The following is a 22,894-nucleotide window of genomic DNA, read 5'->3' on the forward strand; positions in this document are numbered from 1 at the left end:
AATTTGATAGTTCATCAGATGAGTTTTGGAGAAAAGCACTGCTTTCTCCAAAGTGTTCTTCTTACACTGGAGACAGTGTAAGACAGTTTGAGGCCCATCTTTATTACCTATCTTTGTGTCTTTAGGGAAATGTCCCGTGTAGTCTTGGTCAGCTTTTATAAGTCAGGATAACAACTATTTAGCTCCCTTTCAAAACTGTGGTAAAAAACATACCAGCTTTGTATATGAAAGTGCTTTCAAAAGAATAAATTGTTTCACAAATTCATATAAGTTAAATTTTGACAACACCCTGCTACTGCAAGTGTTGGCTAAAGACAAATCCTGACATATTATGAGTTACAATCAACTGTAACTTCAGCAAACATCTGTGGAGGATTCAGTGAGACCCTAGTGTGTTAAGGGCTGGGGCGACAGGGATAAATAGAAGACAGAGTTCCTCTCCTGCAGGGGCTCATCACGTTCAGCTCCTCTGAAGCAGAGCCTTGTGCCTTGCTTGCTCCCTTGCCACGGCTGTGTCATGGAACCAAATCTTTGAGTATGGATACCAGCCTGCAAGAGGATTGCTAGCTAGAGTGTTCCTGTTTGTGCTTGGGAGGGGTAGGGGTAGGATGTGGGAATGGCTGACCATTAGACAACTGCCCAGCACACCGTTGCCTACAACTGATCTGTCGGTTTGCTAATCTTTTGTATGGAGGAAACTGAATGTATCATGACTTCTGACTTCTCAGCATTATCATTTACAGGCAGCTCTAGTACTTGCCACTGATTTCTAACTTGCTGAGCAAGCTTAAGTTGCTTGTTCTTTGCGTAAAATTGGACCTCTAGGGAAATCTAGTTTGTACCAAATTGGCTAGGATCGGCAGCCTGCTCCGGTAGGAATTTTCCGTATCATCAGGTTGTGTGATCTACAGCCCCCATTTTTCAATTCTCTCTTTTTGGACTGTGGAACCACTTTTGGGTGAGGTCCTGGTGTGCTCTCTATAGCTGTGCACATCTTATAATATCAGTGTGGGATAAGTATGTAATTTTTTGATAGTTCTGCTTTTTTCTTTAAAAATCAGTCACCTTTTTCTTATTGACAATGCAGTATAATAGTACATAGATTTCTCATTTTCTTCTCATTGACTCACACAATTATCTCAATTACACGAATGTATGAAAGGCATTTTTAGATTTTTCTCAGAAGTCCTGGAGGGCGGAGTGTTTCTACATGACTGTTTTACATGAGCACTTATACATATTTTAATTTTAGACCTTTTCACAATTATTTTATCAGACAGTCTTGTCTTGCCTTCACCTGAACAGAATCCTAAAGTAGGATGATGGAGGAAAATAAACAATTTGTGATAGAGCCTTTCTGTTTTTTCAGAACGAGGGGTTTGTGGCCGTGCCTCTTCCAGGGTTTTCTTCTCCCAGGAACTGTGCCAGGAGGAGGCGCTGTGCTCCGTAGCCCCTCGCCTGCATCCAGCCTTGAGCTGGCAGTGAAAACTCTGCAGTCGGAAAGCCCATGAGCCCCAGAGAGGCTGACAGGAAATGAATTTGCTTCTGCATCTCCAGTCAAGGGCAGTATGGTTAAGGGCTGCAAAACTACAATATCCCAGACTAAAGATTTTCAAATTCTATTGCTGGCGCACCATTAAGACACTTTCACTTCAATTTCGACCCAGGGCTGGAAACCTGAGTAATAGAAGCACAGTTGTTAAGGTAGAACACAATTGGGATTATGAACGAAATGAGTGAATTCTAAAGGGAATCTATATATTGAGTTTGCTGTAGAATAGATCTCTTAGTGTTTGTTATACTGTAATAACTGTAAGTTGAATCTGTTTTTAATTATTGATGGTATTTCCTTTTAAAAATGCTAATTGATGCTAATGCCTCAGAAGACTGCACTGGTAAATTTTATTATTTCTTTCTTTTTTTTTAAGATTTTATTTATTTATTTTGACAGAGAGACAACGAGAGAGGGAACACAAGTGGGGGGAGTGGGAGAGGGAGAAGAAGGCCCCCTGCTGAACAGGGAGCCCGATGCGGGGCTCGATCCCAGGATCCTGGCCCGGAGCCAAAGGCAGAAGCCAAAGGCAGACACTTAACGACTGAGCCACCCGGGCGCCTCTTCTTTATTTCATTAAGTAAATCTGCTATCTGCACTTAGTAAAAAGGTGAACACTAAAGAAGAGTAAAAAATGAAAAGTAATACTTGCCTTATTGAATTTCTGACTTACATTCCCACTGCCCATGGTAATAGTGTTGTAAATATTCTTTTAAAAATAATGAAAAAAAACCCAGGTTGTTTAAAAAGGAGGACTAGGCCATTTCCTCACCATTTTAATGTTAATTTAAAAGTTAATGGGGTGCCTGTTTTTCTCAGTCAGTAGAGCATGCAATTCTTGATCTTGTGATCTTGGGGTTGTGAGTTCAAGACCCATGTCCAGTGTAGAGCTTAGCTTTTTTTTTTTTTTTAAAGATTTTTAATTTATTCATTAGAGAGAAAGAGAGAGAGAGCACGCCAGCAAGAACATGAGCAGGGGTAGAGGGTCAGAGGGAGAGGGAGAAGCAGACTCCCCGCTGAGCAGGGAGCCTGACTCCAGGCTGGATCCCAGAACCGCCCCCTCCTCCCCTGTCACGATCTGAGCTGAAGGCTTAATCAACTGAGCCACTCAGGTGACCCTAGAGCTTACTTAAAAAAAAAAAAAAGTTAAAAATTACACTGGAAGAGACCATCAGCCAATAGTAAAATATGGAACCCTATTTGGATCTTGATTGGAAGAAATTATTAAAATTATAAAAAACAAAAAACCTAACATGTTCTATTTCTTCTCCCAGGTGCTGGCTGGTTATATGGGTATGTTCACTTGGTAAAAAACTCAGCAAGCTGTATACTATAAATACTGCAACACAAAATTTACTTACAAGTATTTATGAAACAAGGCAACTTTAATTTTTTATTTTTAAAGTAAGTTCTAGGTCCAACATGGGGCTTGAACTCAGCAGCCTAAGATTAAGAGTTGCATGCTCTGGGCGCCCGGGTGGCTCAGTCGTTAAGCATCTGCCTTCAGCTCAGGTCATGATTCCAGGGTCCTGGGATGGAGCACCGCATCGGGCTCCCTGCTCTGCAGAAAGCTTGCTTCTCCCTCTCCCACTCCCCCTGCTTGTGTACCTGCTCTCACTATCTCTCTCTCTGTCAAATAAACAAATAAAAAATCTTAAAAAAAAAAAAAAAGAGTTGCATGCTTTACTGACTGAGCCAGGCACCCCATCAAGGACATTTTATTTTAAATTTTATTGTTATGTTAATCACCATACATTACATCATTAGTTTTTGATGTAGTGTTCCATGATTCATTGTTTGCGTATAACACCCAGTGCTCAATTCAGTACGGGCCCTCTTTAATACCCATCACCAGGCTAACCCATCCCCCCACCCCCTCCCCTCTAGAATCCTCAGTTTGTTTCTCAGAGTCCATAGTCTCTCATGGTTCCTCTCCCACTCCGATTTCCCCCCCTTCATTTTTCCCTTCCTACTATCCTCTTTTATTTTTTAACATATAATTTATTATTTGATTCAGAGGTACAGGTCTGTGATTCATCAGTCTTACACAATTCCCAGTGCTCACCATAGCACATACCTTCCTCAATGTCTATCACCCAGCCACCCCATCCCTCCCACCCCCCCACCACTCCAGCAACCCTCAGTTTGTTTCCTGAGATTAAGAATTCCTCCTATCAGTGAGATCATATGTTACATGTCTTTCTCTGATTGACTTTTATTTCGCTCAGCATTAATACCCTCTAGTTCCATCCATGTCGTTGCAAATGGAAAGATTTCAATTTTTTGATGGCTGCATAATATTCCATTGTATATATATGCACCACATCTTTTTTTTTTTTTTTAAAGATTTTATTTATTTATTTGACAGAGAGAGACACAGCAAGAGAAGAAACACAAGCAGGGAGAGTGGGAGAGGGAGGAGCAGGCTTCCCGCTGAGCAGGGAGCCCGATGCGGGGCTCAATCCCAGGACCCTGGGATCATGACCTGAGCCGAAGGCAGACGCTTAACGACTGAGCCACCCAGGCACCCCTGCACCACATCTTCTTTATCCATTGATCTGTTGATGGACATCTTGGCTCTTTCCATAGTTTGGCTATTGTGGACATTGCTGCTATAAACATTGGGGTGCACGTACCCCTTCCAATCACTACATTTGTATCTTTGGGGTAAATACCCAGTAGTGCAATTGCTGGGTCATATGGTAGCTCTATTTTCAACTTTTTGAGGAACCTCCATACTGTTTTCCAGAGTGGCTGCACCAGCTTGCATTCCCACCAACAGTGTAGGAGGGTTTCAAGGACATTTTAGTAGTGACTAGATATTTGATAATATTAAGGAAATGTTAATTCTTCAAGTCTGATAATGGTATTTTTGTTTACGGTTTTAAAAGTCCTTATATAGGGGTGCCTGTGTGGTTCAGTCGTTAGGTGTCTGCCTTTGGCTCAGGTCATAATCCCAGGGTCCTGGGATTGAGCCCTGCACTGGGCTCCCTGCTCAGCAGGAAGCCTGCTTCTCCCTCTCCAACCCTCACCCCCCCTTGTGTTCCTGCTCTCGCTATTTCTCTCTCTGTCAAATAAATAAATAAAATCTTAAAAAATAAGTCCTTATATATTAGAGATATATAATGAGGTACTTATGGATAAAATCTAGGATTCCTTTCAAAATAATCTTATGTGTGTTTTTTGGGAAGGGGATGGGGTAGAAGTGAAATGCAACTGGTCATGATTTGCTAATTACTAAAGCAAAGTGATTGGTACATCTGTGCTTATTTTATTAGTCTCCCTGCTTTTGTTTATATTTATAGTTTCCTATAATAAGTAGTGAAAAATATTTTCATGAAATATTCCAGGCATACACAAAGCTATCAAATATAATAGTAGCTAAATTAAATAGTATTTACCCATGTGTTGGGCATTAAGTTCTTTACATATATTAACTTATTTGATCCTCACTCTGCCCCTGTGAGATATGTATTATTATTATCCCCATTTCATAGATGAAAAAATCAGGCTAAATAACTTGTCTATTGTCACAGAGCTAAGTAGTGGTGGAGCCACATGGTTTCCTGTGAATATTTGCCTCTCAGTTTAAGAAATAAAACCTTCTGGGGCGCCTGGGTGGCTCAGTTGGTTAAGCGTCTGCCTTCAGCTCAGGTCATGATCCTGGAGTCCCAGGATGGAGTCCTGCATCAGGCTCCTTGCTCAGTGGGGAGTCTGCTTCTCCCTCTACCGCTAACCCCGCTTGTGCTCTGTGTCTCTTTCTCCCTTTTTTTCTCTCTCTAGCATGCACATGCTCTCTCTCTCTGTCTAATAAATAAAATCTTAAGAAAAAGAAATAAAACCTTTTAACGTAGTCAAAAACCACTTATATGTTGGTTAAATCATGTGATGTTGTTTTTGTAGGTCAAAAATGGTAGAACATTGGCAATATCATGTGGTTTGATCCAATACCTCTTCCTAATTACATCCTGCCCTGAGCCCCCAGATAATAATTACCATCATTCCCATGCATTTATTTGTATTTTTACTTCATGTGTATGTGTCTCTAACAGTACATAGAATTGTTTCTCATGTTTTAAAATTTTATATAAGTGACCTCATTCTATTAGTATTTTAATAGATTACTCTTTGCTCTCTCCTTGTGTTTATGAGATGCATTTATGTTGATATGTTTATAAATATATTGTTGTATACTCATATTCGGGTATATTATACAATAGTAAAAATACATGAACAAAAGCTAAACATTTTATTTTCGCTTTGACTTAACTATTCTTTGGAATGTTTTCTGAAGTAGAAATATAGATCTACCTCATTCCTCTTAACTGCCTCGTATTCATTCACTGTATGGGTAAACGAATTTACTTAACCAGTTTCCTCCTGATGGATATTTAGGTTGTTTCCAGTCTTTTGTTATGACAAGCAATGATCCTACAAATATATACAAAATACTTGTATGAGTATGTAAAAAGAATAAACTCCTGGGGTGCATGGCTGGCTCAGTCAGTGGATCATGAGACACTTGATCTCGGGGTTGTGAGTTTGAGCCCCACATTGGGTATAGAGATTACTTAAAAATAAAATCTTTTAAAAAACAATAAACTCCTATCAACAATGACAATTTGTAAGCTTTAAAATTAGTAGATAAAAATGCCACACTAATCTTCTTTAGCTTCTAGAAGATATTTGATTGGATTTTATTTGGTCCTCCCTGACAATATTCCAGATGGTTCTCACCGATTGTTGTGATAGACTACATGTCATGTGTTCTTACCGAAAAGTATAAATCCCCTTAACAGCAAGTGAAAATGTGCATAGATAGGCAAAGCAAATAATGTGGTTGAGTTGAAAAATGTTTACTCAGTTTGACACTGTGGCAAATAAAATAAAACAAGAAAGAACCAGAATTATGGGAAGAGAGGGAGTCTTTAAAGTAATAATATATTATTTTAAAGTAAATTACTTCAGCGTAGCTTTGGGAAGACAGCTGCTTGCTCTAGAGAGAAATCCATCTTCAAAGGTCTGTGAGCTGTGGATGCAAATGAGGGAAAAGTTCGTGCATCTGTATTGTTGGTGGGAATATTTATCCTCTTTTACTGCCCACTCTCCCACGCATCTTTTGTTACCTGTCCTTGATCCCTAATATGTCTTTTTTGCCTCAGTGTGGATTATGAACAATCTTTCTGGTGACCCTCAATGGTGAGACTCTTGTCAGTAGTGATTCTCACCTAAAACCTGAAAAGGTGAAGGGAAGTCTGAAGTTCAGTGATGAATATTGGGCATCACAAGATGAATATTCTCTGCCCCCCTCTAGTGGCCCTGGTGCTATTGGTGCACACGTTTCTATAAGGAGGTAGTAAGTGCTGGAATGACTTTGGAAAATACATTGTTACCATTGGTGTGTAAGCTTTTTTTCTTATTCCAACCTTAGTAATCCTCAGCAGTCAATGTTCCTGCATTGTAGGTAGATTCTTAGTTGAGACCATTGTGGAAAACTGGATGTTTGCTTTCTTTTCTGAATACTAAGCTTGTTTTGTAAAAGGTTTCAGTGTTTATCTCAGCCCTCTCTTCAGAGAGAGCCAAGGAAGATATTTTTGTTAAAGGATTACAGTTTAAAAAAAAATTTTTTTAAAGATTTTATTTATTTATTTGACAGAGAGAGACACAGCGAGAGAGGGAACACAAGGGGGGGGAGTGGGAGAGGGAGAAGCAGGCTCCCCGCGGAGCAGGGAGCCCGATGTGGGGCTCGATCCCAGGACCCTGGGATCATGACCTGAGCCGAAGGCAGACGCTTAACGACTGAGCCACTCAGGCGCCCCCAGTTTAAAAAATTTTAAAGTATACTAACTAGACACAAGGAAAAACATTTTAGCATTTTATTCCTTTAAGCTTTCTTGCTGTTTATGCTTTGCTTTAAGAAAATCCGTATTAAAGGAGACCCCTATTATCATGCATTAATAGTCAGAACCCGAAAGCCTTTAATATTTATGTGCAACTGCAAGAAAAATCAGTCTTTGAGATATCCTGTAAACTTTTTATAGTGTTGATCAAAATATTTTAACTTGCCAAATCCATTCCTCACTGTGTGAAAAAAACACAATATGAGGTGTGGGTGTAGATGTACAGTTTTTTAAGTTTTATTTTTTTAAAACAGTTTTAGGTTCACAACAAAATTGAGAGGAAGGTACAGAGATTTCCCATATACTTCCTGCCCCCACACATACATAGCCTCCCCCGTTATCTACATCACTCACCAAAATGGTACATTTGTTACCAAGGATGAACCTACATTAATATATAATCACCCAAAGTCCATAGTTTACCATAGGGTTCACTCTTGATGTTGTACATTCTAATTCTATGGGTTTGGACACATCTATAATTACATCCATCATTATACTATTGTACAGAGTATTTTCACTGCCCTAAACATCTTGTGTGTTTTGCCTACTTATCCTTTCCTACCACTTCATCTCTAGCTACACTAATATTATTATTATTATTATTATTATTTAAAGAGAGAGAGAAGGGGGAGAGTCAGAAGGAGAGGGAGAAATAATTTTTTTTTTAAAGATTTTATTTATTTATTTGACAGAGAGAGACACAGCTAGAGAAGGAACACAAGCAGGGGGAGTGGGAGAGGGAGAAGCAGGCTTCCTTCCATGACCCTGGGATCATGACCTGAGCCGAAGGCAGACGTTTAACGACTGAGCCACCCAGGCGCCCTGGGAGAAAGAGAATCTTAAGCAGTCTCCACTCTCAGCATGTGGGGCTTGATCTCATGACCCTGAGATCATGACCCTGGCCAAAATCAACAGTTGGATGCTTAACCAATTGAACCACCCAGGCTCCCCACACTTTCTTGATTACTGCATTTCTAGTAAATCCTGAAGCTGGATGGTATCAGTCTTCCAGCTTTGTTCTTCTCCTTCAATATTGTGTTGGCTATGCTGGGCTTTTGTCTCCTGATATAACCTTTAAAATCAGCACGTCAATATCTATAAACTGACTTGCTGGGATTTTGATTGGGATGGCATTGAATCTATATATTAAGTTAGGAAGAACCGTCATATTGACAATATTGAGTCTTCCTATCCATAGCAAGGAATATTTCCTCACTGATTTAGTTATTCTTTGGCTTCACTAATCAGAGTTTTGCTTATATAGATCTTGTACATATTTTGTTAGATTTATACCTAAGTATTTAATTTTGGGGGGTGCTAATGTAAATAAAATTGTGTTTTTAAATTTAAATTCTACTCATTTGTTGTTGGCATATAGGAAAGCAATTAACTTTTGCATGTTAGTCTTGTATCCTGCAACCTTTTCTGCAAATTTTCTGCATTGATAATTATGTCATCTGTGAGCAAAGACAGCTTTATGTCTTCCTTCTCTTTCTGTATATCTTATATTTCCTTTTCTTGCTTTACTGAGTTAACAAAGCCTACCAGTACAGTGTTGAAAATGGTGGTGAGAGGGGGCATCCTTTCCTTGTACTGATGATCTTAGTAGGAGATGTATATCTTTTGTGTGTGTGAAAAAAGGAAGATTTAGAGCATCTCCTTATTATGGCACATCACCACTAGACTTTTTTTTTTTTAAGATTTTATTTATTTATTTGACAGAGAGAGACACAGAGAGAGAGGGAACACAAGCAGGGGGAGTGGGAGAGGGAGAAGCAGGCTTCCCGTGGAGCAGGGAGCCTGATGTGGGGCTCGATCCCAGGACCCTGGGATCATGACCCGAGCTGAAGGCAGATGCTCAACCATCTGAGCCACCCAGGCACCCCACCACTAGACTTTTTAATGCCTTTGGTTATCTGTGACAAAAGAGGTATAAAATCAAACATTTATGTCATTCAAGTCCTATATATCTCTTACCAATTAATTTAATTTGTTTCAGTCTAGACTGATAGGTTCTTTTTTTTTAAATTTTGCCAAATTCACAATGGAAAAATTAAAGTGAGATTAAATAAAAAAGGAAAAAAATATAGCTAGTATTCAAAATTATTCACACATGAAGATCTTAATCTACTGTCCAAACTTAACTTCTGCTACTTCTCTAGATAAACCATTTGGGGTAGACTCATGTATTGCTTGCTTCCCAAATATATTATTATTATTATTATTATTTTGGTTGCAAGGGAGAAATTCACTCATATAATCTGAAGATATAATGTGAAGACAAAGGTTTTTATTGTCTTCCATTGTTTTTCTGGGTGAGTTCTCTCTTCTTTTCCCCATCTATTCAATCCTCTCTATATTCTCCAATGTAAATTCTGGAGGGATATAGTTCGATTGGACCAATTTCCATTGCCCTAGTAGGAAGTAAGAGTCCTCATGGGTCAGGGCTGTGGAGTTGTCACCCTTGGGTCAAGCTCGCTCTGGTTCAATCAGTATGAGGAATAGAGTAACACCACTGTCATGGGTAGGCAGTTTCAGTTGGAAGGATGAAATTTTCTGTGTGACTCTGGGGACTGTCATGTCTAAGACATGATTAAAGTATTTCCACCTCTCTGCCTTTGCTGACACCTACTCTCTTGTACATAGGGTATTCTCTATGAATTAATACATATTTTGATTCTACCCAGCTAAAATATTAATGTTAAGTAAATCCTGGCCAAATATTGTAGTCTGTTAAAATATTCTATCTATGATCTTTTTGTAGATCATTACTGAGCACATATCATGTGCTAATATTATTTGTTAATTATTAAAATTATATATTGCATCATTTTAAGTAGAGTATAAACTCTCTGTGGGCAGGGTCCATTTCTGGTATGTCTTTTTTTTCCCCAACATGTTTTGGGCATAGATTCTATGTTTGTTGCCTTTTGTCTGTTTTAAAAAAGTCACATCCATTTCTAAAGAATAGGTAATATATACAGCTACTTGCGGTAAAGTAGTACTCTCACTAAAAAGTCATTGTATATAGAGGGTGCTCTGTTACATTTATATAGTTAACCCGGTTAGAACAACATGGGTTAGAATAGCATGGGTCCACTTACACGCAGATTTTGTACAGTACAGTACTGTAAATGCATTTTCTCTTCAAGATTTTTTTTTAAAAGTTATTTATTTACTTGAGAGAGAGACAGAGAGAGTGAGAGAGAGTGTGAGCTATGGGAGGAGCAGAGGGAGAAGGACAAGCACAAAGTCTGAGGTGGGGCTCGATCCCAGGACCCTGAGATCATGAGCCGAGCCAAAACCAAGAGTCGAGTGCTTAACCAACTGAGCCACCCGGGCGCCCGTTCTTTAAGATTTATTTTTTTAATTTTTTTAAAAGATTTTATTTATTTATTTGAGAAAGAGAGTGAGAGAGAGATAAAGAGAGAACATGAGCAGGGTGAGTGGGAGAGGGAGAAGCAGGCTTCCCGCTGAGCAGGGAGCCCGATGCAGGGCTCGATCCCAGGATCCCGGGATCATGACCTGAGCCGAAGGCAGACGCTTAACGACTGAGCCACCCAGGTGCCCCTCTTTAAGATTTTTTAAATAACATTTTCTCTCTCTTCTCTTGCATTATTGTAAGAATACAATATATAATACATATAACAAACAAAATATGTTTTGACTTTTTTTATTACATAATCATCCATAAGGCTTTCAGTCAACAGTAGGCTATTAGTACTTAAGGTTTTGGGGAGTCAAAAGTTACATATGGGGGTGTGGGCACCCCTAACCCTTGTGGTGTTCAGGGGTCAACTGTACTGTGCTAGGATGGCAGGTTCAGAAAGAGATCAGAAGAGACTTGAAGAACACCTCCAATTTTAAATGTGTCAAAGCCTGGGGCTCACAGCTTATGAGAAAAGCCTCAAATGTTAGAAGACTACAAAATATATAAGAAGAAGAAGATAGGTGGGACAAAGACACCCAGAATAGGAAGATCAAAATGGAGAATTAGCTAAGGTGATACTTGATGACTAAATCATTAGGGATCCTTGAAGGAAGAGCACTGAGCATATCATCCAAGTCAGCAGGTAAGATGAATGTCAGGGAAATGTTTATGATTTGAGACCAAGGAGGTGGGGAAGGCCTAGAAATGAAAGACTTTTTAGGGGCACCTGGGTGGCTCAGTTGGTTAGGCATCTGCCTTTGGCTCAGGTCATGATCTCAGGGTCTTGGGATCAAGTCCCATGTTGGGCTCTCTCCTCTGTGGGGAGCCTGCTTCTCCCTCTCCCTCTGCCTGCCACTCCCCCTGCTTGTGCTCTCTCTCTGTCAAATAAATAAATAAAATCTTTAAAAAAAAGGAAAGACTTTTCAACAGGCTATGGGAATTCAAATAATTACATTTATTAAATATAGAGTTGAATTTATACTGGGCTTGGGGATGGGGAGAGAAGCAATATGAACTAACAAGATCAATAATGACCACTGAATGGTTGAATCTCACTAGTGATTTACCTCAGGTGTATGTGGTTTGTATCCCCTAGTTCTCTTATACTCCAGTGGATCTGTGCTTTTGATCTCTATGTTATGGATCATAGTAGTTGGTATTCAAAGTAATTTTTTCTAACAATTTAGATGTGACATATTTACAAGGAAAGGCACACCAGTTGGAATAAGATGGAGAAAAAGAAAAAAAATCAGGGGTGGAAGAGGACATGAACCAAAAGGTGCAGGACTTGAAGTCAAAGATTTCCCTCTCTTTGATCCTTGGAAGCAACACCAGAGAGTTTCAAAATGGTGACAGCAAGGGATTCATTAAGGAATTCCCTAAACACCGAAGAATTAGGCTTATTTACTCTAATAATGTAGTAGAGATAGCTTATGTAAGTGTGTGTTGGACTACCTAGTGTTCATTCTGGAAAAAAAGAATGAATAAGAGAAAACTCATTTAGACATTTTGAACATAAGAAAGATAATAAAATAGAAATGAACTTTTACTCATAAGAAGGAAGAATAAATTCTTTGTCCACAGTGACCTTGAGGTAGATAGAAATAATCTGTCCTTGATGATGTACTTATTTATCTTCATGAAATATCAGATCCCCAGCCAGTTGATCTTTTTTTTTTTTTTTAAGATTTTATTTATTTAAGAGAGAGAGAGCAAACAAGCACATGCAGGGAGAGCTGCAGAGGGCGAGGGAGAAGGAGGCTCCCCACCGAGCAGGAAGCCCAACCCCAGGACCTTGGGATCACGACCAGAGCCAAAGGCAGGCACTTACCTGACTGAGCCACCCAGGCACCCCTTTAAGCACTTGATCTTGAAATCTACCTTGTTGATCTCTGAGCCAGGTCACTAGATTTCCAGTAGCATGGGGTGGGGGGTGGTTATAGATAGATGGCTTCATTGACTGTTCCCTGCCTCTTAAGGGTTTTTAAGGGTGTGCAGACATAAAGAGTAGCTTTTCCTCAGGAAAATGCTACATATTAGGACTAATTTAGTAAAGTATAGCATCCCTGTGTTACTCATATTTATAGAGTATTTGAGAAGTCTTTCTAGCTGCCACATTTTAAAGAGAGTCTTGATAAATTGAACATTTCTAAGAAAGACAGGGCCTAAAAGGGAAGAATTCTTAAAATATCTGGGAGTCTTCATGTAATTTTTTTTTTAATTGAAAGGAGGGATTAAGTTTATTCCATGTAGCTTCAGAAGGTGGAAGTTAGGTTATTGGATAGAGCCTGCAGAAAGCAGATTTATTCTTAAAATAAGAACTTTTTTTTTTTTTAAGATTTTAGTTATTCATTTGAGACACACAGTTACAGAGAGAGAGAAAGAGAGAGAGAGAGAAAGAGCATGACTAGGGGGAGAGGCAGAGGGAGAGGGAGAAGCAGGCTCCCCGCTGAGCCAGGAGCCCGATGTGGGGCTTGATCCCAGGACCCTGGGATCATGACCTGAGCCGAAGGCAGATGCTTAACCATCTGAGCCACGCAGGTGCCCCAAAATAAGAACTTTCTAACGCTTAGAGTTGTTTTAGAGTGGATATGGCCACCTTCTGAAGCAGGCTGTCTTTGTCAACTTGGGCTACTGGAAAAATTACCATGAGCTAGGTGGGTTAGACAAGAGAAAGTTATTTTTTTCACAGTTCTGGAGATCAAGATCAAGGTTTCCGCTAATTTAGTTTCTAGTGAGAGCTCTTTTCCTGGCTTGCAGGTGGCTGCCTTTTTCTATATCCTCACATGCATATACACATGTCTTTCCTTAGTGCATATATACAAAGAGAGAGAACACAGGAGTGGGTGGAAGGGCCCAGTGTGTCTTATGAGGACACCAATCCTATTGGATCAGGGCCCCACCCTCATGACCTTATTTAGCCTTAATCACTTCCTTAGCAGCCAGTCCTCAGACATAGCCACACTGGGGTTAGGGCTTTGGCATATGAATTTTGGGGAGACACAAACAAAACAGGACAGCCCTTTGTTTGGAGTATTTAAATAGAAGCTAGTTAGCCATCTGTTAGGACTGTTGTAGAGGGGAATCCTCAAACATGGAGAGACTTGATCTGATGATCAGTTTTCTTGAAACTAAAGGAATAGGGTAAAGCTGTAGATTATTGGATGTAGGTATATATAGGGGTGCACATTTGAAAAAAATTTGGTCTTATTCTGGGAGCTTCTCAGGAACCCAAATCATAGGTGTTGGAAAATCAAGGTAGAAATAAAGAAAACCTCTTTAAAAAAAAAAAAAGATTTTATTTATTTATTTGACAGAGAGATAGACAGAGCCAGAGAGCACAAGCAGAGGGAATGGTAGAAGGAGAGGGAGAAGCAGACTCTGCACTGAGCAGGGAGCCTGATGGGGGCTTGATCCCAGGCCCCTGGGATCATGACCCAAAGGCAGATCCTTAATCATCTGAGCCACCCAGGCGTCCCTAAAGAAAACCTCTTAACCTCTAGAGCTGCTTGGACTTGGTTAGGCATGGAAATTGAAAAAGTTAGAATCTACCTACATAGAATTTCCAGATACCTTAATCTTCATCAATAATATATTTGTCATGTAGCTCGTTCTTTAAAGGACAAATTCATAATAACGTGATAGATACGTTGTGTCATTAATAGATGCTGATAAATAATTTTAGAGATCTTAAACCAAATTTGATTTGTTTTTCAACACATCCTAACACAGTTCCTTTTTCAGTAGGCAATGAAGTAAACTTCGCATCCAGTAGGATATCAGAATTGGACCTAAGAAAACCAAACCAAATATTTGAATTACTTGAAAACATTCTTATATACAGGTCGTTGTGGTGGAATTTGAATCCGTTTGGCATTAAATGTGAACAATAGTCTGCATTGTTCAGTGTTGCTGATGACTATAAAAAGGTTACTAGGGGAGGTTATCATCTTAGGTCTTTGGTATTTACTATGATCCTCACAAACATTCTTATGCTAATTACAGCACAAAAAATTGGTTTGCTGCAAGATATATAAGAAACATACAGATGCTACACATTATATAATGTTATATTGTAGGGGCCCAGGGCAAACTGCCGCAAGATGGGCAACTTTGACATAAAGATTATTTTGAGTCAAAAGTAATCAAAACCCAGTAGATACAGGAAAGCTCTCTGCCTCCCCCTCAGCTGCCTAAATTTACATTGGAAAGGAGAGCGAAAGAGAGCTATTAACAGAGACTCCCCTTTACTTCAGAAGCTTATCTGCATAATAGGGCAACCTTGTTTTTCCAAACATCTCCTTTCACCTTCTTGCTAATGAGCTTTCTCCCCTTTGTATCCTCAGGCCCCTCACCGTCTCCTCAGTTCTATAGGCTTCAAGTTGCCTCATTGTCTTTGGAATTTCATTTCTGTGTGGATTCCCCATACCTACGCTATTTAATTTAATTTTCTCCTGTTCATTTACCTCATATTGATTTGATTCTAAGTCCAGTTTAGAAGGACTGTAGGGCAGAGGAAAATTCTTCCTCCCAAAGCCATCTTCACTGCTTAGTTGGTTTGCTACTATTTGGGGAACATGGAACGATGGAGTCAACAGGAAGTAGAGACATAGAATAGTTTTGCCCTGATATAAAGGAGGTTGTGAATTTTATTTGCATGTCATGCTATTTTTTTTTGTTTTTCTTTCATTATAAATTTGATACATGCTTATTATAGAATGCTTTGGGAAAAAAGCATTATTTTTAAACTCACCATCTGTTACCTCAAAACTAGATTTTTTTGGACAATATGAATTCATCATTCCTTTTGATCCCCAATTTTTTTTTGATCCAAAATTTTAAAATAAAACAACAACGATGTGATTTACTTTGAGAAGAACCTCAATTTTTAATATTAAAAACCTAAAAATATTTTTAAAAGTAAGAAAATCTTCAAATTAATTTGACATCTTTTGATGCGATTTATTAAATCGTTTTGTCCAGGAAATTAAAATAAGTCACAAATGAGCCAAGTTAAGGTGTTAAGATGGTTCATATCAAAATTATTGATATGAAAGGCTGGAATAATATTTATATTTTGTTCAAAGAATTTAATTATGTTATAGGCATATTAGTATCAAATAATTACTTAGGAAAAAAGTGGTTATAAGGCAAGTAGTTTTTAATCATTATTATTTACCCTGAAAGTCCCTTGTTAATGTGGGGTCTCACAATTGGATGGGGGCCACCAAATGTGGGCAACCTGATCAAGTGGTGGGCAGGATGGTAAAGCAGAGACTGTCTGCCTCGAGGCAGTGGTGGGAGGCTGTAGTTAAAGGGGGTAGGTGAGGAGGTATTGCAATGTATGGAATTTTCCCTTTTTGTACCTTTGTCCAGGTATAAGTAACTCATTGGTCAGCCAGGGCTTATGGATATTTTGAGATGAGTCGCCCAATGGGCATGTGTGTATCCAGCCAGGGAGTTGGGGGTCACTGTGGGCCTTTGTACCTTACTCAGATTTCCATTGTTCAAGTTGATTGCCTAAAGGTGGCCTCTACAATTAAGAATTTTATCTTACTATGCCATTGCTTATTAAAAATTAGATAAGAACTATTTTATATTTTGGTTTATCATATTGCTGAATAATTGAGTCATAGAAACTCAAAGATCTAAAGAAATATCCTTGGAGATGATTTCATTCAATTTCGTCTTTCACAGATGAGAAAACTAAAGCTCAGATAGAAATGAAATAACATCCTCCATTTGGGTTACTAGCAGCAGCAACCCCCCCCTCCCCCCCGCACCTCCCCTCCACCCTGCCTATCATCACATTTCTCCTGTGGGGTTTACAGAATAACTAATTGCTGATTCCTCACTCCAATCCAGTGTGTTGGAAAACATATTTAACAATGTAAAAGAGAGCTCTGAAGTACTTTATGATAAAAGTGAATTTTATTTTCAGACAAGCTATAGAAGGTCATGAAATTCCTCTGGAAAGTTTTCATGCAGTTAATAGTTTATCTGTACAGATTTCTAACTTGGCTGTCTTATAAAATTAGTTGCTTTGAATTAAGATTTCATTTATAAGAATTTATGCATTTAATACAGTATTTTGATAGACAAGTCTCCTGTTGTCTGGAAGAGGAATCAAATCATTTGTTGGAAGATATTTAATTGGTTAAATGATTAATAAAAGCAGAGTATGTAGTTATCTTATTTGTTTATTGGTTTGCTTATTCTTAGCCACTTAACTAAAACCAATCCCATAACAAATACTCCTGGAAATGCAATTTAAGTATAATTAAGTCTGCAAGGTCTAGTGTGCTTGTAAGGGAGTACAGTATCCAAGCCTGAATTTATATTTAGTGATTTTCAGGCATCAGGTTTAATTTCTCTTATCAATATGAGTTGGTGACTCTGTTTTAAAATTTTTTAAAAAAAATTTTTATATTTTTGAACCAAGGGAGGTGCTAAATGCAGAGGTAAGAAGCACTTTCTTCTGTCATCCTAATTATTCTAGCTGGGAATCAATCTTAAGTGCTTTCAGCAAAGACCAGACTTGCTGCCAGGAGCTTTGTTTATCTGCCAACATGAGAGTTTAGGTATAGATTTTTGATTTCATAGTAACATAGCTCTTTTCAAGGAGGAGCCATTGTCAGAAGTTGGCTCTAGGGCAACTGTGAGACAGAATAATAAACTGAGTCTGGGCTATTGAGTCAAAAAATAATTAGGTTTGAATCCTAGTCCTTGGACTTGCAAGCAATATGACTTTGAGAAATACTAATTGTTCTGAGTCTTAATTTGGCCATCTATGAAATGAGGATAACAATATGTTTGTTATGAGAATCAAATGAAATAATGAATGTCAAGCACCAATGGCAGTGTCTGGTACATGTTGCATAAGTCTTAATTACCTTCCTGCCTCCCTGCAAATTCAATTCTACTTCCTCTGGATTCCTTTGCAGACTAAACTGCAAAATAATTGAAGTGGGGATAGAGAGCATTGGGCTACTATGGAGGCCATGTTGTTGGTAGACATTACCTTCCAATAAATATAGGAGAGGGATCAAGATTACCATTCTCCATTGTGCCCCATTCCTAACCCCAGGTCTAATTGCAAACAGCACACATCCAATTAAATCCAATTCCCAGCAGCCTCATCTTTGGATATTATTCAGAGACTTGACATATGATAACTAGTCCTGTATTCCAGGGTGAGGTAATCCATGATTGGCCCCAGTTGCTTATGGAGAGCCAGTGCTCAGGTAAAGTGGGTTACTATTTTTCTTTAGGAAAGATGAACAAGAGTTACAGTTGCTAAAGTAAAACAGATGTCAAGATCCAGGGATAGGATCAGAAAGGACAACTAGATTACATTTTTTAAAAATTGTAAATATATATGCATATATCATAAGTTTTATCATGTTAGCCATTTTTAAGTGTACAGTTCAGTGACATTAAATCCATTCACATTGTTGTGCAACAATCCCCACCATCCATTTTTAACACTTTTTTTTTTACTATTTCTAAACTGAAACTCTGTACCCATTAAGTAATAATTCCTCAGCCCCAGCTGTTGGCAACCACTTTTTCATACTCTCTGTCCCTATAAATTTGACTATTCTAGATACCCCATATAGGTGGAATCATATACTATTGGCACTTTTGTGATTGGCTATTTTGCTTACTATACTGTCTTCAAGGTTCGTCCATATTATAGCATGTGTCTGAATTTCCATTTTATGGCTTGTTAACTTTCCATTGTATGTATAGATCACATTTTGTTTATCCATTCACTAGTGAACACTTGATTGCTTCCACCTCTTGGCTAGTGTGAATAATGCTGCTATGAGCATCAATATACAAATATCTGTTTGAGTGAGTCCCTGGTTTTGTTTTTTTGGGGGTATATATCAAGAAGTGGGATTGCTGGGGGCACCTGGGTGGCTCAGTCCAATAAGCGTCTGCCTTCGGCTCAGGTCATGATCCCAGAGTCCTGGGATCGAGTCCTGCAGGAGGCTCCCTGCTCCATGGGGCGTCTGCTTCTCCCTTCCCCCCGCTCATGCTCTGTCTCTCAAATAAATAAATAAAATCTTAAAAAAAAACCCAAACAAACAAACAAAAACAAAAAAGAAGTGGGAATGCTGGGTCATGTGGTAGTTCTTTTTATAATTTTTAGAGAAATTGCCAAAACTGTTTTCCATAGGGCTGAACCATTTTACATTCCTACAAGCAGTGCACAAGGGTTCCAATTTCTCCACATCCTTGCCAACACTTGTTATTTTCTGTTTCTTTCTTCCTTCTTCTTCTGCTTTTGGATAATGTTATCCTAATGCATGTAAAGTGGTAGATTACTCTTAAAAACATGAATTGTGATATACAACAAAAAACCTGTCTCATTTCCTAGCCTAGGACCCATGCACATAGTAGGTGTCTGTTGAATGAATGAGCAAGAATCCACGTCATATATGAAATGAAATATCTATAGAAAATAATTCAGGAAGTATTATAATACAACATATTCATCTATACATCCATTCAGTCAATGAACAGGAGTATGTGCCATGTACTGTGTTAATTGTTAGGAGTTCAAATTTCTTTCCTTTTTTTTTTTTAAGATATTATTTATTTGACAGAGAGAGAGCACAAGCAGAGGGAGCTGCAGGCAGAGGGAGAGGGAGAAGCAGGCTCCCCGCTGAGCCCCCGATGCTGGGCTTGATCCCAGGACCCTGGGATCATGACCTGAGCCCGAGGCACACGCTTAACCGCTGAGCCACCCAGGTGCCCCAAGAGTTCAAATTTCTTTCTTTCTTTCTTTCTTTTTTAAAGATTGTATTCATTTATTTGACAGAGAGAGACACAGTGAGAGGGAACACAAGCAGGGGGAGAGGGAGAAGCAGACTCCCCATGGAGCAGGGAGCCTGATGCGGGGCTTGATCCCAGGACCCTGGGATCGTGACCTGAGCCGAAGGCAGACGCTTAACGACTGAGCCACCCAGGCGCTCCGGGAGTTCAAATTTCAATAAAAGGTGAAGCCAAGACAAATGTGGTTCCTTCTCTCAAAGAGCTCACGCTCTGTTATCTCTCTAGGGAGGAAGGCTGAGTCACCAAGATATGACAGTTCAATTAGAGTATCCATTAAAAAAATCTAACCCTTTTGGTATTAAAGTCTATATATTTTTCAGACCTCATCATGAATAGTAATGATACTGTATTCTAGTGTGTTTTCTTTTGCAAGTAGTAAATAATACATATAATACACACATATACATATAGTTACATATATCTACATTCTATATCTATATATAGGGTGTACGTCATGAGATTTAAGCCCTCTGGAGTTCTGGGATTGAAATAAGCCCAAATGGCTATAAAACATCCATTGTTTGTAGGAATTAACTTTTCTTTTCATTTAGAATGGTACTAGTTATTTGCTGTTGTTGGGAGAATTGAGAAATAATCACTCAAATCATTTTCTGTATACTGTGTTCAGATGAAGAACCCCTGTTGAGAAAGTCTGCCTCAGTGACTTTCTACTTCTCAGTGAAATAATAAAATTGGTCTGAACCTGCCAAGCTGAAGACTATTCAGTGGTTCATGGTAATGATAGAAAACGTGTAGGGCACCAAAGAGACCAGTTAGATTACTGCTTTTGCTTTCTCTATAAATTCAGAAGGATAGGAGGACATATATTTGCAACTGAATCATGGTCTGACTTTCTTCCTATAGAGAAGAATGGGCTCCTTTTTTGGGTGGGATTTATTTGTCTTATGTCCAAGTCAAGAAAATGCTGTAAACGATCATGCTGTCATTTGGTTTATTATACTCAAGTTATCCACTGAACTGCCTCCCTGAACATAAATGTACAGTAGTTTTCTACTGAGGCTCTGCGTTATTTTTTCTACCTATTTAATTCCATTCATTTAACAATTATTTGTTGAGATCCTGCTATATCTTCAGTACTATGGTAGGTCCTGATAATACAAAGGTGAACTGAGCCTGTGGCCTAGTGGTAATGAAAGACAAATGAATAGACAATTATAATTGCTAAGTATTAATAAATAGCAGAGCAAGCAGAGGGTGCCGAGGTAGCACAGAAAAGAGACCGCCAACGCAGACCAAGAAGATTAGGGGAGACTTCCTGGAGGAACTGATAACTAAATTAAGACCTACCACTGAATAGGAATTAAGGGAGGAAGGAAAAGAAAAGTTCTTTCTCAGAAGAAACAGCACAAAGTCCCAGCATGGGTAAGCATGCATCCTTAAGAAAATGAAAAAAAGGTAAGAATGGCTTGAGACCACATTGTGAGGGTGTAATCTAGGATATCATGAATCCTCTTTAGGACTTCATTCTGGGAGCATCAGGACTCATTATAGAGTTTGAAGAAAGGGTGCATCGCAATGAAATTTATGTTCTAAAAAGATAGCTCCAGCTGCAATGTGGAGAATGGGTAAGAGAAGAAAGGGTAAGATGGAAGTGTGGGAGACCATGAGCTTTCTGTACTAATCCAGGAATACAGAGAAGTTTGTAAATTTCAGTGCTCTTTTCCAGGATTTGGTGACTTTTTTGGATATATGATGTGGAGGAAAAGAGTGATTCCCTGGTTTCTGGCTTGGCCACTAGGTGAGATGGAAAACAGAGTGTAGCAGTTTTCTAGGGAAGATGATAAGTTCAATTTTAGATAATTTATATTTGAGGTGCCTGAGAGACAACCAAGAAGGCTGTTGTGGTGGGAGTTTTAGGGAGAGATTAGGGGAAATTATTGTTGATGTTTAACTTTTGCTCTTATTGCCAATCCTTGTTTAGGATGTTGCTATGCAAATAATAATTTAGGAATTAGAGGCATTTCTTGTGGAATTGGATCCAAAGAGTAAAATAGCAAGGGGTACATAACTTGCTGCTTCTTGGGAGCATCATGGGTTGAGGTAGCATCATTTTGATTATCATTTTCTGCCAATGGCTAAATGATTGCTCCTTCTTATTTATATGAATATATAGTTGCATATATATATTTATGTATACATAGATAAGTATGATCTTGCTGTGTCTGTTGATGTGCTTATTTTTGGGAAGTAGAATTAGTTGGAGGAGTGGGGAATTGTTAATTTATATAATCTTAACATGCTAGAATTTCTTTTGTAAGAAGCACTTTATTTTATGAAAAAATAATTAAATCAAAATTATTGAGTAAATAATTGAGTAAAAATTTTAAGTAAACTGTGTTGATAAAAAATAATTGAGGGAGTGGGAAAATTTTGAAGAGCAATGTAGAAGGCATAGAAAGGGAAGAAATGACTGGAGGTGAGATAGGAGGTTTGGTGATACTCCACAGATTACATGGGGAAGTCTTCCTGCCTTCTTGCCTCCCTAAGTGGTATATGAGGAACCACAGGTAGGGTGCCTGGGTGGCTCAGTTGGTTGGGTGTCTGCCTTCGACTCAGGTCATGGTCTCGGGGTCCTGGGATCGAGTCCTGCATCCAGCTGCCTGCTCAGCGGGGAGTCTGCTGCTTCTCCCTCTGCCTCTCCCTCCCCGCTGCTCATGCTCTCTCTCTCAGATAAATAAATAAAATCTTAAAAAAAAAAAAAAAAGAAACCACATGTAAAGAATTTTTGTCATTCAGTTGCTACTTCTTATTTATTCTCCTATAATAAGCCTCCATCATTACACTTTTTAGCAAGACTGATGCTCAACTGTTACTCACTGGTAGACTGTGGTGGTTATTTATAGCTGATATCTGTTCTGGTTGGTGTGATTGCTGATTGTTATTATTACTACTGCTTTAGTAATTTATATTCTCTGACAGCATTGATTTAGGAAGCCTTTCTTTTGTTTTCTTTATTTTTAAAAAAATTTTTATTTTATTTTTTTTTAAGTAAGCTCTATGCCCATTGTGGGCCTTGAACTCATCACCCTGAGATCAAGAGTCATATGCTCTACCAACTGAGCCAGCCAGGTGCCCCTTATTTAGGAAGCCTTCCTTGACATCTGCCTCTTCTTCCACTTTTCAAGTTGAACTATCAGCTCTTTC

This window comes from Mirounga leonina, unplaced genomic scaffold (assembly GCF_011800145.1).
Source record: "Mirounga leonina isolate KUSES-001 unplaced genomic scaffold, KU_Mleo_1.0 Mir_357, whole genome shotgun sequence".
Taxonomy (NCBI): Eukaryota; Metazoa; Chordata; class Mammalia; order Carnivora; family Phocidae; genus Mirounga; species Mirounga leonina.